The sequence below is a fragment of the Pavona decussata genome, unplaced genomic scaffold, assembly GCF_977016875.1.
Source record: "Pavona decussata unplaced genomic scaffold, jaPavDecu1.1 SCAFFOLD_92, whole genome shotgun sequence".
Classification (NCBI taxonomy): Eukaryota; Metazoa; Cnidaria; class Anthozoa; order Scleractinia; family Agariciidae; genus Pavona; species Pavona decussata.
In genome coordinates this window covers 3,107,722-3,125,882 of record NW_028145509.1, presented here as the reverse complement: position 1 = coordinate 3,125,882, position 18,161 = coordinate 3,107,722, and the positions used below count along the sequence as shown (strand labels likewise).

Here is an 18,161-nt window from a genome sequence, read left to right as displayed (position 1 = left end):
GACAAGAGCCCGTTACTGGGTAGAGGAGTAATATAATCTCGCGCGTTCAAGCCTTACTCCTTAAACGGCGACCATATCTGTAACTGTAAAAGTATGTTTAAAAAAATGCCGTGAATACTGTATATCAGTTAGGTAATTAATTTCGTGTCATGCTGTTTATTAAAGATAAGGTACATGTTGCTGGGCGAAAACTGGGTTCGATAATTAACTTTTCAAAAGTCAACTGTTTGGTCTCGTTGCGTTTAAGCAACAGAAAGGAATGAGCAGAGCTTGTCGCGCTGACAACAAATGTGAACAAACCTGCAAGGCCTGGGTTTAATGTTGAGAAGGCTGTCGAGTGGTAAGAGCGAAACGTCGTTTATAAAAACCTTTGACAGGCAACAAGAACGTTCAGCTATTCGTAGGTTCTTTTTTTTCCAGAGATTAGTAGAGTGACAACCGCAACAACAACTGGTATCTTTAAATGCATGACCATTGATTCAAACAGTATTGCAAAAACACGGAACTTATGTGGCCTTTAATGCCCTTCAATTAAGTGCTCCAAGACCTCTCCTTGACGAACAATTTTCGGCTGTAATCAGTCGCTTTAAGGACGGTGCCTACTATTGCTACTGCGCATACGTTCTGCGCATCTCGAGATACTCCTGTTTCCTATGGGTGGTGCCTGCTAATACAGGAAATTTTTTGCGCGGTTTAAAACTATGCGGAGAAAACAGAACGTAGTGTGTGTTCTTGGTATCCCAAAAGAAAATTGGGGATAACCATGCATTTTTCAGAGACAATTAAGCTTCAATTTAGACAAAAAATCCGATACATTGCTTTATATTTGGCACTTTTTAGAAATATTGTTGCTTCATTATCTCTGAAAAATGCGTGGTTACCCCCAATTTTCTTTTTGGATTCCAATAGGCCTTATTAAGATCTGCTTTTCCCGCATAGTCATAAACCGCACAAAAAAACTTCTTTATTATTAGGCACCGGCCTTAAATTATTCATACTTTGAAAACATTGATGTATTAATGACACCTTCAAAACTATGTTAAAGCCGTTTTGGGGTGTGCCATTCGCTCACAAATGCGAAATCCTGCCATTGAAAAATTCTCAACTTTCAAAAATCAAGGAAGACCCACACACGGACTCCGCTAGACCAAAAGAAAATTCCACACCCCGATGAAATAGGCCATTTCTGAGTTGTTGTGAACCTCACTATGAAAGCGAGACTAAGTGCAAAACTTTTCCTATAAAAATTAGGTTTGTTTGCATATGAATGATAACTAATTTTCACAACAAAAACTTTGCACTTAGCCTCGCTTTTATATTGAGGTTGAAAGCAACTCGGAAATGGCCTATTCCCCAGGGAGGACGTTGAACGTTCGAATTGATAGGCGCACTAGCAAAATAATTATACAGTAATAAAGATAGGGAAAAGAAATAAGGTTACATCAGTCTTAATTGATAATGATTTGTTGCTTAAATCAAAACATGATAAATATAGGATTTTCATCGATTGAATAATAATTCGTAATTTTTTGGGCAGCTTCTGTAGATGTTTGTTTTGTATTTGGACGGTGATACACTTCTTTCTTGAAAGCCCGTCCCTAAAAGTAGAGTGCATTTAGGAAGGTAGACAAGCAAGCAGTGAATTTCGTCTTCATTTTGATTAGATCGACAAGTAGAAAGGGCCTCTTGTCCCTCGACAAGGTATTATATCTACCAATTTTAATGCAAGGGCCTGATAGAAAAGGAGCCTAAGTGGTTATTTGGCCCTGGCATATAACTGTTAAGTGGTTCCTTTCTTATCCGTTTAAAGACAACAAGTCTGTAGGCTCTAATTTGGCCTAAAGACTTGTTATCGCTTAAAACAGTAGAAAAGGAAAAGAAGGGAACTCGTTTCCGGCATCACGTGACAGTTGGTTCAGTTCTTATAAGCTTGTTGGGCTTTCGAGCCCTTTTAAAAATCGCAGAGTAAAGTGACACAAGAACCAGTCTATGCTTTCCAAACTAAACCAAATTAAGTTTAATTTGAATGCCAAGACAAATTACCCTTAATTGCGCCCTTTCTCCACCGGGCCCTCTTATTCGAGCCTCTTGTAGGGTCTGAAAAGTACCAGGACGTATATTTGTTCTTATAGTTGTTAGAAAATTCTTTTTTTTTTAGAGCGCTGAAGAAAATGTAAAATATATTTTTCAAACAAATATATTTTATTTTAGCGCCATTTTAGAAAATTGATTTAAAATCAATTATAGAATTCGGATTGTTTCTCGTAAGATTAGAGTAGAAGCTATTTTTGTAGAAAAGAAAATATCTATGGACATTAAAAAAACGTGTTTAACAAAGAACAGGGTCATTGTCCTTACTTTGAAGATAAAGGGTGAAGTAAAGTATGTTTTCACTAATTGTGATGATTAGAGGAAACCTGGTTGAGCTTTAAATGCCACATTTGAAGGTGTAAGCCTGGTTTTCCCTTGTGAGATAAGCATCAGACGCGCAGAGCCTTTGATTTTCTTCATTTTTATTCCCGTTCTTATCTTACATTGGTTCCCATTAGTGAAATAAGCACAAAAACGAGGCGACATACGCATGCGCAGCCTTACTAAGCTCTTGTGCGGTAAAAAGTGCTAAGCGCTAATGTCACACCGATCAACACGTGAAAATTCAAGAAAATGTTGTTGCTTGCACTTGTTTTAAATTAGTTGGCCGCAATTTCCTATGCTTATTGTCCATTAAAGAAAAATGCTTGTTTTGGTACTGGTATAGCGTTGAAAAGTTTCAGTGATTTGATTGTACGTCAATGTGTAACCTAGACTCCGCGCTTCAAGGTTAAGACGAGATTAAAGTGCTACTCGAGAGTTTGGAAAAAATTACAAGTGTTTCAGTTGTCCGGAAGAACTCAGGTATTAACTGAGTCAGTCACCATTCTAGACCCCAGAGCCGCTCCTTCCCGCAATCAGTCATGCGCAAAAGGGAAGACCTCTGCAGTCGAGAATGAGCTTACGATGAAATTTGTGAGCTTACGATGAAATATATGCAAATCAGTCTCACAGTCTTCACAATCTACTTCCAAGTAAATACCAACCAAGCTACCATCTGGGAGAACAAAGGACTTTTATTCGTCCGAAGTGTAAAACTGAAAGATGCAAGAATAGTTTTCTTTTAAGTTTTTTTTACAGTAGTTGAAAACTAGATATAATTTTGTTGTCTTATTGTATATAGAAATTTGACGTATGCTTGAATTTGTGATTCTATACGGTTTTTGAATGGTAAATCAATCAATCAATCAATCAATCAATTAACTTTATTTACCCTCGAATTTACAGTGTAGCACTGAAGTGCTAATATCTTCGTAGCCTGAGTATCAGGCTTTTCGGGGAGGGGGGGGGGGGGGGGGGGAGAGGAGGAAGAGAGGAAGGGGAAAGGGGAAGAAAAGCCTGACACAAAAGCATTGAGACGAGTATTCCGCCCCCTCGATGAGCATGACGCTACGCCGTAAATAGTAGCCAATCCAAATAACTTCCGGTCATGCAACTGTCATGTCAGCGATGACCGCTGTGAGAGATATGAATTGAAGTTACACACACAGCTCCATTGCAAAAGACCCTCCAAACAAAATATTTTCTGTTGAGCACCACTGAGCAGAATTCGCGACTAAATACAGCTTCATTACAGAAGGAAAATGCAAATCTCACAGTTCAGGATGGCAAGAAGTGATGACAAAAACGCAGCCGTAACTAATCAAAAGACAAATAGCCGTGATAAGAAACACAAGATCTCAGCTACGAAAACAAATAGGCGGCCGGATAAAGATTATTAAACAGTTCAAATCCTAACTAGAGAGGTTGTACTGTCACCGGACGCACTCGGAAACAAGCCAAACGTACCAAACCCAAATAAAATGCCTCAACGGGTATAAGAACGACGGTTGCTCAACAGGCGATAAACGCAGCACTCGTATACTTGAAACCCAGAAATGACAGAAATGACCTTTGATATCAAAATACAAAACATGCGACAGTCTATCATGATAATTTTTGTTTTTCGGCGGTGTAACGTTACCTTTTGTGTTTCCTCCAATCAGCGCCAACGTCCAAAATTCGGACGTTCGACACAAACTTCTGAAACTTAAGGTTTTGTGTCAGGCCTTCCTTTCCTCTTCTCCCCCTTCCCCTCCCCCTCCCCCTTTCCTTCCCCCCTCCCCTTAGGAAGGCCTGATACTCAGGCTAATATCTTCGAGCCAACTATATTAATAAATAATTATAATAAAAAGTTAATTCTATAAATTATGTTAGATCATCTTCTTCTCATTTATTTGTAAAGCCCTCTTGGCTGCAAGTTTTTAAGGTGAATAAACTATCTATCTATCTATCTATCACAGACTAATCCAGCCACATCTGCCAGCATATATTTTTCGAGCAGTCGTCGGACCATTTCCCCCAGGTGCATGCGCGTGTTGATAAGAGGCACTTTGAAATCGGTTGGCGCGGCTACTTTTAAATGAATCCTGCAGACTGTTAAAGGCTAAATCTATTCTGTCTTAATAGTAAATATACAGAGAGAGTAAATATGGGCCATATTAACTTCAAGTTCCTCTATAGGTTCCAGCTACTTTTGTTCTCTGGCTGTGTAATGGAATTGGGTTTGCCGACAATCGTGAAAGCTGAAGGTTCATGTTGGCTTTCACCGGTGATATCGCTCCTCAAATAACAGCCAGGAACAATCATGAAAACTCGACTTGTCCAAGTTTTCACAATCAAACGCTAGTACATGGGCAAGCAACTTCTTGGTAGCTAAAGTTACAAGACAGCCTTAATTCAGCTCTTGCGAGAGTTTGTCATAGGGCAGAATGCTGTGACATTCATTAACTATTCATGATCAGCGAAGCGCAAATACGCGCTCTGAAAAGCCCAGAATAAGAGAAGAAGGTGCGAAAATTGGCCCGGTAGCGTTGATAAAACTCGCTTTCATGCTTTCTAAAACGATTAACCTAAAAACCTACGCGCAGCATTTTGAAGAGGAATGTTGTAACTATATTTTAAGACTAAAATAAAGAAGATTGATTAAGTGGAAGAGCTGTCCTTTTGGACTTGAAAATAAGGGGAAATTGGCCTTCTTTTGTATGGAGGCCGTTTTCAAAAGCAAATTTCTAAAAACGGCCTTCTTTTGTATGGAGGCCGTTTTCAAAAGCGAATTTCTAAAAACGTATACTGATTTTAGAAAACCTACGCACGGTTGTTAACAGATTTTAAGCGGTGGTTTTGCGTACAGTATGAAAATTCTAAAAATATCAAAATACACAAAAATTATGAAAATGAAATTTTGCTCTTTCGAAAGCGATTCAAGCAGGTTCTTCTACATTGCTTCCTTGTTAGCAAAGTTCTATCTAAATGGCGGAACGTGAAGAATGGTGATAAGTAATCTGAAATACCAACTATACTATTCAGTTTTTGTTTTGGGTTTTTCTTCAAGAGAATATCTCTTTTGAATTAAGGCTGAACGTTCTTCATTTTTGAAGTTGGGCTGTTCTAAAAACGTCCTTGTTTAATTGCATTTTTCATGCATTTTCACAAAGACTTAATACAATGCAAATCAGTTTCTGACGTAAATTCAGGAATAGACCCATGCCCCTTACTAGCTCGGTCATGGGACAGATGACGGCTAGATTTTGTAACTTTTACAGCCTATAAAAAGTCAAGATTTGGTTATAAAAAGGCGCTTAATAGCGCAATATGTTTCGAACAGGTGTAAAGATTTATTTAAGAGAAAAAAACATTTTGGGGTTAGGTGCACTTTAAGTAAATTCCTAGCTTAGGGACGTTCTAACCATTTTTTTTTTAATTTGACCTTTCTTAGACGTATAAAAGTTTTTAATATTACCCGTAATATTGGATTAATGTTTTAATATAAAAGAGGTATCATTTCTACACGAAATATTGAACATTCCATTGTCTTTTGCGATCATGGATTAATGTTTTAATATAAAAAAGATATAATTTCTACCCGAAATATCGAACATTCCATTGCCTTTTGCGATCTTGGATTAATATTTTAATATAAAAGAGGTATCATTTTTACCCGAAATATCGAACATTCCATTGCCTTTTGCGATCATGGATTGCTTAGTGCTACTGACACAGTGTTGGGTCTGTGACGTCACTTCCGTCGACGGAATACCATTGCCACGCTCCGATTGGAAAGAGGCTTGTACTGGTGAGTGTATACCTTATTTGGTTTCGAAAATGGAAAACTCAAGTTCAAAAAATCGATCACATTTCACAGGAGATCAGCTATCACAGGCTGCCCACATTCGTTTAGCACATCGTACAGGTCATCCACATTAATGTAGCACCGCTGACTTATGAATGCCAATGCAGCGTCGAATGGGTTCAAAGTCCGTTTGTCAAGGTAACATATCTCTTTCTGGGTGAGGCCCAGTCTCTCAGCAACCTCTTTCCACTCTTCCCCGCCTGAAACACAAAGTCATATATCTCTTTAGACGGTTTGTTGTGTAATATGGCTGTATTTTGGCGAGTCCGCAGGGTGAGTCATCATACAAGACAGAAGTAAACACATCCCGCTATACTACACACTACATTGTTTAGTAAGAGATATGTTGTTTAACTGAGGTGGCTATGTGGGAATAATGCTAATAGGGTTTTAAACTGAATTGAAAAAAAGGGAAACGAACTTTCTGGCACTTGGTTGACAAGTTTGTCGATTGGACAGAAGTTTCATTTCCAAAAAAGGGACTTTTTATAACATTTTCAAACCAACCCAGAAATGGCCTTATGGCCACTTGGCTAAGTATGCTGTGCTGGGAAAGAGCTAGCCGAGTGTCTCAGCATATATAGGTGTCCTTTTTACGGAACTGTGTCGGTAGATTTCTTATACTGAATGCAGGCTTTTCCAGAACCATGGGAAACCCTCTCTGTGTCTTAATAGAGCTGTGCGTAAGAAGAGGTTCGACCGAACCTTCCATGCAACAAATCTAAATTCTCCTAAACTATCAGTAAGAAACACTTACTGCTTAAGTCAATTGTTAGATCTCTCATCTTGCGAACAGGAATGTTCCAAATATCAAGGTTCCCGGGCAACAACGGACCTACATAAAACGGTGTCGTCAGAAAGAAGCCAGATATGAGGATATAGCATTCTTAGAGTGGAGAGGTAGTTCAAAACATGAAAACAAGAAAGCCTGAAGGTAAAACAGATACAGCCAAGGGTCTGTTAAGTGTTTACACGTTAATGAAGTGAGGCAATGTGACGGGCACAATGTGGATAGATATGCTTCAAATGACAAGTTTACCAACCGTCCCTGTTGGTGTAAAATCCCTCAGCTGTTTGACCACATCAAGCCTGTCTAATTGCTTTGCCTTCGTTGCGAGGTAACGGACCAATCTTTTGGTCACAGAATCTGGCTGTTCCAGAGAAGCTTGGTTCAACTGCAGACTCTCTATCAGTTGCAGCACAACCTCTTTGGGATCACATGACGTCGACAGCAGCGATTCCGCAACCTTGTAGGGATGAACAAGCGATTTGTCTTCATGCCCTGTATAAAGAATTTTTAATTGACGATTAAGTGTCCTATTTATCCTCGGCAAGTATTCACAGCAGCACAATGTACTAGTGGGGCTGAACATCAGTCGAATATTACAAAAACAAACAATTAAACAAACCGTCAAGAGGAAGACCAGTTGGCGATATAAAAGCCTGGAAAAGTAATTGAACTTCCTGATAGCATGAAACAACTTCAGTTAGCGGTCACGGCGGGATTTGAACCAGGGGATTCCCTATTCAAGTTCAGTGGCCATGCCATTCGTCCACGCTGCTTTTATTGTTTTGTTCATGAGGCTGCGATCACAGAAAGTGTAATGCTCTGACCGGAAAAAACTTCACAGTGTAGTAACGTACATTACATGAACAGATATGGTGGGTTCGTTCGATCCCGCGTCCTTCCCATTGCCTGAAATGGTCCGGTCTTGGCGTTAGATTATCAGGCAGTGCTTCTGTAGTTTGGGGATAATACCATTCGCGAATATTTTTTCTGGCTATTACGTGCCATTTGATATTGATTTCACCTTGGTCCAAAAATTGGAAAAGCAAACGAACCACCCTTCGGGCCTGAACATCATACTTCATGTTAATTTTTTTTCAGAGCGAAACGTGCCTATTTATAATTAACAACAGGTCGCGTACTTGCCAGATCAACCGCATTGCTAACTTGCATCACTCAACCACGCCAATTACATAAATTTACACTCTTGTTATGAACCCGTATAGCCATTTCAAACACTTCGTTACTAATTTCTTACTTATTTAAAGGTGTACATGCACATGTATTTTTATTTAACAATAGGTATCACTGTTACACTTAAACAAAACAGTAGAAGCATCATTTTTATAACTGAGTATTCCACTGTCGCTTTCAAGTTTCCCAAAGTAGAGAGACCAGACACAAGCGCCTTTGAAGTGGAAAGCAAAATCAAGCTAGAATCTTACCCTCATCAGAATTTGAAGGAAAAAGTCTTCCACCACATTCATCGACTGGTTGATGTGAAGCCTGTAACAAGCAATCAAAATCGAATCACTAGAAAAAAATGAGGCGAGCATTAAACAAGTAAATCTGAAGATTCTTATGTTATAGATTATTTCTGATACCTTAGGTTAAGAAACCCATGTCTTTCCTCAATTTTCCTTCTCAGAGAAAGCAGAGAATGTACCTTTAATGAACAAAAGTGAAATGGAAAGTATACGGACGTTCATAATAAGTGTACGGGACGAATTGCTAGTGACCAACAAGTTTAATCGTGTCCTAGCCAGAATTTTTACGTTTCCAAGGTGGTGCTGCGTTAAGAGATGGGATGTATAAATTCTTCTATCGTTTTAAGCCATAAAAAAGATAAAGATGTACTGGTTGTAACAATAAGTTATATTAGTTCAACATACAACGTAATAGAACGTTAAAGTTGTGGCGAATTTACCTCTTCACTTGGACAGCCAAACCAGGCTGCAAACTGGTCGATGTACACTTTGTTATTCAGTGCAACAGCCGATCTGTTGCAAATGATGAATTGCTTGGCACGACGCAACTCAGATACAGATAAAAAGTGCAGACATTCCCCTCGTTCACAACCCTGCTTACGATGAGTGCGACAGTAGTTGAATACGCCTCCTTGGCAACAGATTGGGCAGATGACACCAACCTCATATCTCATATTCGCCAACCAACAAAACTCTTTACGCAAGGACTCAAGCATCAAACTCAGTTGTCTTTGCACAGCGGGCGCACAGACTTTTTCAAACGAGTCATCAAAAGTATCGTCACAAAGGTTTAGCTTCGACTGCAAACTATCCGCCAGATTAGAACTGAGATTTCCTCTGTGAACAACAATTTCAATGGACGGAGAATGGCACAGAAGGATAACAGAGCAGTCTTGATCTCCAGAGGTGTAGAATCTGGCAAAATTCTGGTATAAATGAGGGTTCACTGAGCTCCAAAATTCATCTAGGCCCCAGTGAAAGAACTGTAGCATGAGTCGGGGAAATAAACCCGGAGGAATTTGTCCGCCTTCAAACCTGAGGAAAAAAGAAGGAATTTGTGCAGAATAAACCAATTTGAAGAAATCCTGCGGTGGATGCGACATCAACATGGATGGCACCAGGTACTGCTTGCTGGAGGAAGCTTCTGACGAAGGCCAAAGACACAGCAAGCTGAACTTCTCCATGATTGCAATGAGGCTCTCGAAAGTTTCTCGATGGGGCAATAAGAGACCCCAAACATGTTCCAAAAGCCTGTCTTCTAGGATGCCTGTTGTCTCAAGCTTATGCCACAGTTGTCTAAATTTTTTGTCTTTGTGGACGTTCGGCTGAACGGTTATCACCCTACTGAAGACATAGATCAACCACTGGGGATCCAAAACCACGAACTTGCACAACTCTGGAGTATCATCAAAATGAATTATAATTCTCTGGTCGTGCAAAAAGTTCAACAGTGCCAAAAACTCCTGATCGTCAACAATTTGGCACACTTCAGATGCAATTTGTTTTGCACTTTCAAGAGAAATCCATTTGTGACCATCTTTCTCGGTGATATGAAGCGCCCTCTCGTATTTCAACCACTTGACTGGAATAACTTCTTTCATTTGCGGTAACTTCTGAGCAACAGCAAGTATGTCCTGCCGTAATCGTACAACTTCTGGACACTCATATTCACTTCCAGAGAGTGTGTTGTTCACAACATAAACATTCTCCACCAAGTGGGTACTGTATGGCTTTCTTTGGAGACAATCAAAGATTTCATTTGCTAGTGTACAAGGATCCATCCCATCATGTGGCTTATCAGCATGGCTGCAGGCTAGGAACACAGGAGGAAGTTTCTCTGGCAGTGCCTCATATTTAGGACTTGGATGAATTTTGATGGTCTTCATCTGGAGAAGATATGGATGCAACAGAAGTCATCCAAAAGTCTAGATAGTCGAGGTTGCTCTTCAGACAGAACTCGTCTTTAAATCTCTTGAACATTTCCTGCTGTTCAGGATGGTTTCCTCTTTCCCATGGATTTCGACTGAGGTCGTTAACCAAGACATAAATAGCTCTTGGTGTAAGAAAGAGCGGGTGGGTGACATAGTAGACTGACTGTCCTCCAAAATCCCACAAAACTGAATAGACATCTTCGTCATCTACTTCCGTACCTTGGTGAAGCATCCTTTCAACCAGAGTTGCTATATCGGGTGGCACCTCTGGCTCCCCCCAAAGGCTAAATGCATTATCTCTTGATACATCCCAGGTCTTGAAATCATGTAAACATGTGTTTGGTGTCTCCGAAGACACGAAAGCAAATTCAGGGCTTGATGCCGGGAAATCCACATTTGTGATGAAAACACCTCCAGACTGGACATGCTCAACAGCTCTTTCCTCTAGTTTTGGATTTTCTTTTGAAGCAAATCTGCAGGTTTGAGGTGATTGGAAGCGCAAAGGTGAGATTGGTAAGTCTTTATCTGCTGATGGATCAGCACTGTCCAGCGGGGGTGTTTCAAACAAACTGGGTGCTATCATCAGACTACGCGCAATCAGTTTTGCCGCATGGTGTTGGTAGGATATTGCTGCATTAGAAGTTGTGGCTTCATCCTTTTCCCCTGTCTTCCAAATCTCCGTTGTAACTTGAAAATGTGAGGGATCCTTGTCGATTCCTACAGTACTTTCTTCGTGTGGGTTGAAACGTTCCCCCGTCAAGGACTTTTTTAAGCTCGTCTTTCCTGCCCGGTCCTGTCCAATCAACATTACTGGTACCTCTTAGGGTACGTTCTTCCTTCTCTGAGAGCATTGTTGTAGGCCTCAATGGCCAAGCGTCCCCTTGCAAGGATTTCTGGTGGAACTGAAATTAACAAATATAGTAGTAACAGACGTTTATCAGAAAATCCTTAATCGTCAGGGCCGAGTCGTTCAAATACCGATTAAGCTAATCCTGGGTTAATGTGAACTTTCATTCGAGTATATTTACTAACCCATACAGATTTGTCCAAAAGATTTTGGTCCCTTAGTTTTGCCTTAGAAATTTGTTTACCATTAGTTTAAAAATTAGCCTTTAAAATCATCTTTAATGAGCGAGATGAAAACCTCGGTTAATTTTTAATCGTGGATTAGCGTTAATCGGCTTTCGAACAACCGGGCCCAGGATTTGTAACACCTGAGCGATCAACTCACTTTCAGTCAGTTGGGATATGACAAACTGATGCAAGGACCTGATGCAGGCGATCTTGGGGTACTGTGGTAAATGTTTGTCTTCGATTTTCGTAGCGCAAATATTATGAACAGTATGCATATCAGGTTATCTCAGCTTAATTTCATGTACTACAAAACCTGCACCTTTTGAATAGAAGTGTTGGAATATCTGAGGCAAATAGCTATTGCGTAACAAGCAGCTATTGTCCACATGGAAGAAACATTCTGTAATCAAGTTTCTTTACACTGTAAGTGTTGCCGAGCAAGAACGTAAACAACTGGAGAGTATTGGGAGTGATTTGAGGAAACAACGAATGGGTAATATTGAACTGTCTAATTAATAAATCTCAAACCAAACGGTAACAGACGACTCAGAACTCTGCATATTGTGATCTACAAGGTGGCAGTTATTCTGAAATTAAGGATTGTTGTTGGTGTGATTGACCGACGCTGGCGCAACCTTCGCGGAAGCTGTAATCAGAGTGACGGTTTAGAGACGTGCCTGATGACTGGTACTAGTTTGTCAAAGTCACCAGCAACAGTCCTTTTCAAGACTATTCATACCCTGACGAGCATACTAGATAGAATATGTTTTGGGTACACTTTTCGTTCGGCAATAAAAGCTGTTCTGGTCAAAAGTTCAATAACCACACCATCAGTTCAAAAAACACACATCAGTTCAGTGACAGTAGACCTCAATTTTAAGAATAACTATAGAAGAAGTGTTTTTTATTTTATTGAAAAAGGAGGAAGAGAGGGGAGGGGAGAGGGTTTTGCGGGGACGTGGTCCATATTTAGAGCACGCAGAAAGTACCAATAAACAAAATAGTATCTATGTATTGACAAATTATGCTAACGGGCTTCCACTGACGCTTTGTCCATAAAAACGCAAAAAAGTACTTGGCCAATATCCAGCCATCTTGACCTCACACTTAGTCAATAACGCATATTTAATTTCTCGGTAATGACTTTGAATAGCATTGAAGTAAGTTTCGACAATTTTGAATTTTTTGAAACCTGATATCAGGGTATATTAATTACCTCTAGTGTCAACAAAGTCAAAAAAGAATTCCATGCCGTCCTTTGTCTGCTTCTCTTCCTCTGTTACGACAGCCAGGTCAAACTGCTCTTACCAGTTGTCATTCGTTTGCGCATTTTAAAAAGAAAAAGAGGACGAATTAATAATTGCGGGGTCACAGTGGAAGTATTGGTGGTCACTGCTATGGCAATAAATTAAACATGGTGGTAATACCGGGTTTTTTTAATCTGTGTATATACATCTGATTATCAAGACAGTTTCCTAATGTTTGTTTCCTGGCGTGTACAATAGTTTATACAATCGATTTCAATGTGTTCGATGATATTCGATAAAAATTTATCGACACCTACGACGTTGTGTTAAGTGACTGGTGGGAACATTGTTTGGTAAATTTCTCGCGCTGCAAATGGGATGAGTCCCTTCCAAAAAAGAAACCAGCACATTGGAAACTAAACGTGGAAGGGACTATATATAGCTCACACTCTGTTAGTATGTATCTTTAGGAGCGAGGTCTACCGAAATAATGTATCAGTGGTCCCTGCAAATCAACTTTCAAAGATCTATTTCATTGTCCGGGCACTACGGGATATGACTCCCAGTGGTGTGAAAACTATCAGTTAACTGACTTGGTGCATTCGATTCTCACGGTATGCGCATGCGTCTCGTTACAATTCAGAATTGCTAGTGAACCCTCACTTAACTTAGACATTACACCTACCACTGCTAGAATAGATACACTTTGTAGAACCCTGTGATGCTTCAACCATACACACACATTGCAATACCTCAAGGAAATGGCTTTAGCAGCTGCATTAATCCTGCAATGCTTCAGTCACTCATATACAGTGAAACACTTATGGCACGCCCAATGGTTTTAGTAACTGGCAACTATTTTCGAATCCCTGGCCTTAGTTTTTTTGACTCATAAATCAATTAAAATTACCAACAAGAGGAAATTTGATAAAATTTGGTCCTTTTTGGTCCAAGGAATGGGATTTTGACTTAAAGAAATTCGAAACTTCAAGTGTACCACACCTGCCTAGGTCCACTTGGTCCAACCCCAACTCGGGCTTAACATTGGTAGGTGCATAATTCACAGTTCACTCACATCAAAACCATCGAAGCCAATGTGCCCAAGACGCCTAAAAGAAAAGTAACAATCAAACAGTCATTGTAATAGCTGCACTGAGAAGTGCAAAAATATCAGCCCGTGTTAGGGCTGGATGTCGAATGTCAACTTCAGCCCCAGGACAAAAAATAATTGTCGGTGATTTTTCTGCGACTCTGTTGGAGATGACAGAGATGCATAAGATAAAACACGCGATGATACATCAAAGATACACAAGTTGAGATGATGGACAGGAAAGGGAAGAGCATGGATCGCGTTGGAAGGATGGGGGATTCCCTTTTCTTCACTCTGCAAATTAGCCGTGCAATAATGAATCAATTACATGGAAAACATGTTCGGCATATCGGAGGTAAGGGAGTGTGAATGGAATCCTGCAAGCGCTGCCGTGCCTTGAGACTTATTCACGCACCTTACTCAAATCTGCCGAGCCAACTGATTCAGACTCGGTACCACATTGTCCGAACTGGGCCAAGTGGACTTACCGAAAGTTCATGGGTTCGCTAATGTCATCTTTGGTGATTTTCCTCTTACTACCTTTCTTGTTGTTGCCTGAACTGGACTGGCTCTTTTTACCTTCTTTGCTTTTTCCCCTTCGCAGAAAAAAATCTAAGGAAGAACGTCTGGCCCGGGGTTTCGAATAACCGACTTCGTCGATGGTATCTGCGAAAATTCAAGGTTGGAAAAGAATTTCAGAGGGTGCTGTTGATTTAAGTGCTGTTTTAATATTGCGTTCTGTATGTATATGATATACAACCTATTAAAGATACTCTCTATCGCTGTGTAGAGGCGGTCGCTCTTTCATATCCCCATTGCCTCCGAGGGCTGGTGGGAGACGTGGCGGTTCGACATGTCGCGAGAAGTTCTTTGTTCTTCTCCAGCTCTCTGCGAATTTATTCAAATTCAAGGGATATTGATCAGAAAACGTCATACATAAACGACAGTGAGCTGTATTTCTCAGTATTAAAAGGATTTTAAAAATTTCCTAAGGAATGTTGAAAAAGGACTGTTCAGAAAAGGACAGGTTGTAATTGAAGGTTTACCTACAGCTAGGGTCGTTAATAGATTTTTTGGACCAAGAAATTGATAAAAAGGTAAAACACTTCAAACGTGTCTCGTTTTTCCACGCACTGTTGCAGATTAGGTTTACTCGCTGTTGCAGATTAAGTTTAAACGCTGTTTATCTATATTGTCCAGTCCTAGTGTTCTTTCTGTCTCACTAATAGATAACATTTTTTTGCAAAAAGTGCATTTTACGCAATAACATTAGCGGAGGTGCATGTAAAACGATCAGTGATTTTAATGAATTAATCGCTTGGGTCCCGAAATTTTATCGAAGCTGAGAATGAAGGGAACTTTAAGTTGCCACAAATTGACCATGAAAGTGGTACTAACAATTGTGTCACAACCCCCACTGATTTCATTGAAGCATCCACCTTATAAATGCGCACTCTCAATCCTCACGGAATCAACGATTGCCTTTTATTCGCCTAGTTTTTGTTGTTGTTGTTGTTGTTGTTTTTTTGTTGTCCACGTTATCGTGCTCCCACAATTAGCATAGCTGCACTGCTCATTATATATACAACAATTTCCGTTGGTTACCTCTGACAAAGAGCTAACGCTTGAAACGCTACAGCACTCAAATTAAACCTCTTTACCGTGGCCAAGTTACCTAATCAACTCTGATGACAACACCAAACATGTACTTTATAAAGTCTGGGGATAAGCTTTTGAAAATCCAGTTTTCAGTTAGTCTTGGGCTTACCATTTGACTCTCCCAAATGTGTAGGCACATACACAGTTTGCAGCCTGGGTAACTCAACGTTAGTGGGACGCCCCTTTCCCCCGTGCGTCAACGAACTTCGTGCATGGAACGAACGGGAGTCCTACAACTCCATGCAAGTCTTTTTCGACCAAAGAGGATGCCTGGGGGTCGAGGCATCCAGAAACAGGTGATTTTAACTTCATTAGTTAGTTTGATAGATTTATAAACTTTCTTAATATAACTACCCAAGCGTCGCTTGACATTCGGTGCTTGAAATATTCCTTTACCTTCTCCGCCAACATTTTCAGTAGAATGTGGTGACACTGTTGATAGTTGAGGTTGTGAGGGTCCAGACAATGGTGAAAGTTCTTCCTGTACTTCTTGCTGTGATTGGGATTGCATCTGGGGTGAGCGATCCAGATGAAAATAATCCTAATTATAAAAATGAGACAAAATTTTGTACTCATATCATAAAGATCACTTACACTTTACTATTAAAAGATATCACATTAAATAGATTATAAAATATTATATCAATATTACATACTGTAAAACCCAATGACATATGCCTCAACATTTCACGATCAACGCTACGCATGATGCATTGACTTGTAGTTCAAGAAATACTTTATACTACATTTATCAAGCTATTGTGTCACTGATTGAGGCAAAACCTGTGACTGGACCTCCTTTTTGTTCTCTTCTCTTGTTAGTCATTAAAACTGGGCCAGATACAGAGTTCTACCGACATTTCGCTCGAATATCTGTTCAGAAATTCGGAAGTAGGTCCCAAGAAAACATTGTTATCGTTTTAATTTACTCACGCTATACAATGGTCCTCTCGGACGTATTGAATGACATATTTATATTCTTCTGTTTGTCATTTTTGTCGCCAATAATGATAACGGCTTATGACTGCAGAATTCTCGGTTTTCACGTGACGTCACCAAATTCTAGAATTCAAAACTGGGAGGCCTAGAAAATTTTTACCTTCATTCCAGGAAAGATTACCAAAAAATATGTCTGTTCACAATTTCTTAGCTCGATGTCGTGCTTCCTTTTGAAAATAGAACAGTTTCAATTTCCGAGTTTTCATCGTGCGTGACATCAGGAGGACGGCCGTGACAGAGCTTTTCCGTATCGTAAAAATGACTCTTCGGGTGATTTTCAGCATTCTTATCAATTTAAGTTTAAGGAGAAATATTAATCTAAACATTCGATAATTCACAAGGGCAAACAAACATCTTTTCTGGCAAAAGTGAACTCCAGATGTTTTTTCCTATTTCCGGCCGCCATGTTTGTGCCCCTCAGAGGGACACAAACATGGCGTCTCCATACTAAGCTCTATAAATTTATGTGGGACATTTTGTCAAATAACTCGAGTATGGAATGCCGCACAGACCTGACACTTGGACAGATGTGTTATTTATTTATCTTCTATACCATGTCAATTTCTTGACTTCATTCATGGAATGGTTTCGATTTTTTTTTTCAATGGCGTGACAGTGAAAACCGAGAATACCCGGCCACTTCAAAGCTGTACCTCTAAAACAAACGGAGAAATTAACTTTGTTATCGCGTCCAAGGGATCCGTTCCGATGTTCAAAGTACTTCCGGTGTATTGTATTTACACAATCGTTGTATTTTAAATATCCATTATCAGTGTTCCTGACAGACTTGTGCTTTTGTTTAGACTCTGCTTTATATTCTTCCTTCTCAGACTCGTGACATTATAGGGACATTTCGCAACTTGAAATTGGGTCATTTTCATTAGTGACTCTCGCGCTATTTATACCCGACAGTTCAAGTTCTTCGCGGGTGAAGCGAAGGAAACCGCAACAGGCAAGCTGCCCGCAAAATTCCCACATTATGACAATGTATACTTTGTGATGATGAATACATTGGGTTTGGCACAAGTCAAGAACGACGTTTAAGTCATTTAGGACATTTAGCACTACTTCACTGCGATAGTCAGCTTGTCGTGCTTAATTACAATCCTACATGATTCATTCTAATTAGATGACTTCGACACGACCGATAGCTCGTCGACATGATCTAATCGGTCAGGACGGGAATCAACGCTTACTTTGCTGAGAACTTCCAGAAGCTGGTGGTCAACGAAGATTTCTAAGATCAAGGAGTTAAGGAAAACAACCAAAACAAAACAAAACAAAACAAAACAAAAAAAATTCCGTAGAACATCACACGACGCCACAAAGGCTAAACTACAGTACAAATGCACTATACAAGGATACTGTTGTGGCGGTCTTTCCTGAAGAGCCATTATCTAGAAGAGGAAACGGTAGCTTTTAACTGCTGCATGGTAGAACTTGGCGGAGTATTGAACTTACGATTAGGCGCAGTTTCGTGTCCTTCGCTAAACCATTCCCTCGGCAAAACCAAAACCAAAGCAACTAAATGCCCAACGAACCGCTGCCGCCAAATGAAAATTAATGCTTTCCGTTACAAGTTCTCTTGAGCGTGACAATTCGTAGAAACCTTCGTAAAGACTAAG

The 18,161-nt window shown here is 40.0% G+C and overlaps 2 protein-coding genes and 1 pseudogene across 4 annotated transcripts in view; 2 read left to right on the top strand and 1 right to left on the bottom strand.

The window, feature by feature from the left end:
• LOC146473886 (uncharacterized) overlaps positions 1-2,340 on the top strand; it is a 130,630-nt gene extending 128,290 nt beyond the window's left edge. The window contains exon 7 of one of the 2 annotated variants that reach the window (XM_085117855.1): positions 268-2,340. The gene's annotated coding sequence lies outside the window, so the exon portion shown is untranslated. The remainder of the gene's footprint in view (positions 1-267) is intronic. The other variant, XM_085117852.1, reaches the window with a different exon arrangement.
• LOC146473882 (uncharacterized) overlaps positions 1-18,161 on the top strand; it is a 195,543-nt gene that overhangs the window by 27,559 nt on the left and 149,823 nt on the right. The gene's annotated exons all lie outside the window — the stretch shown is intronic.
• LOC146473885 (uncharacterized) lies at positions 6,269-16,244 on the bottom strand (annotated as a pseudogene).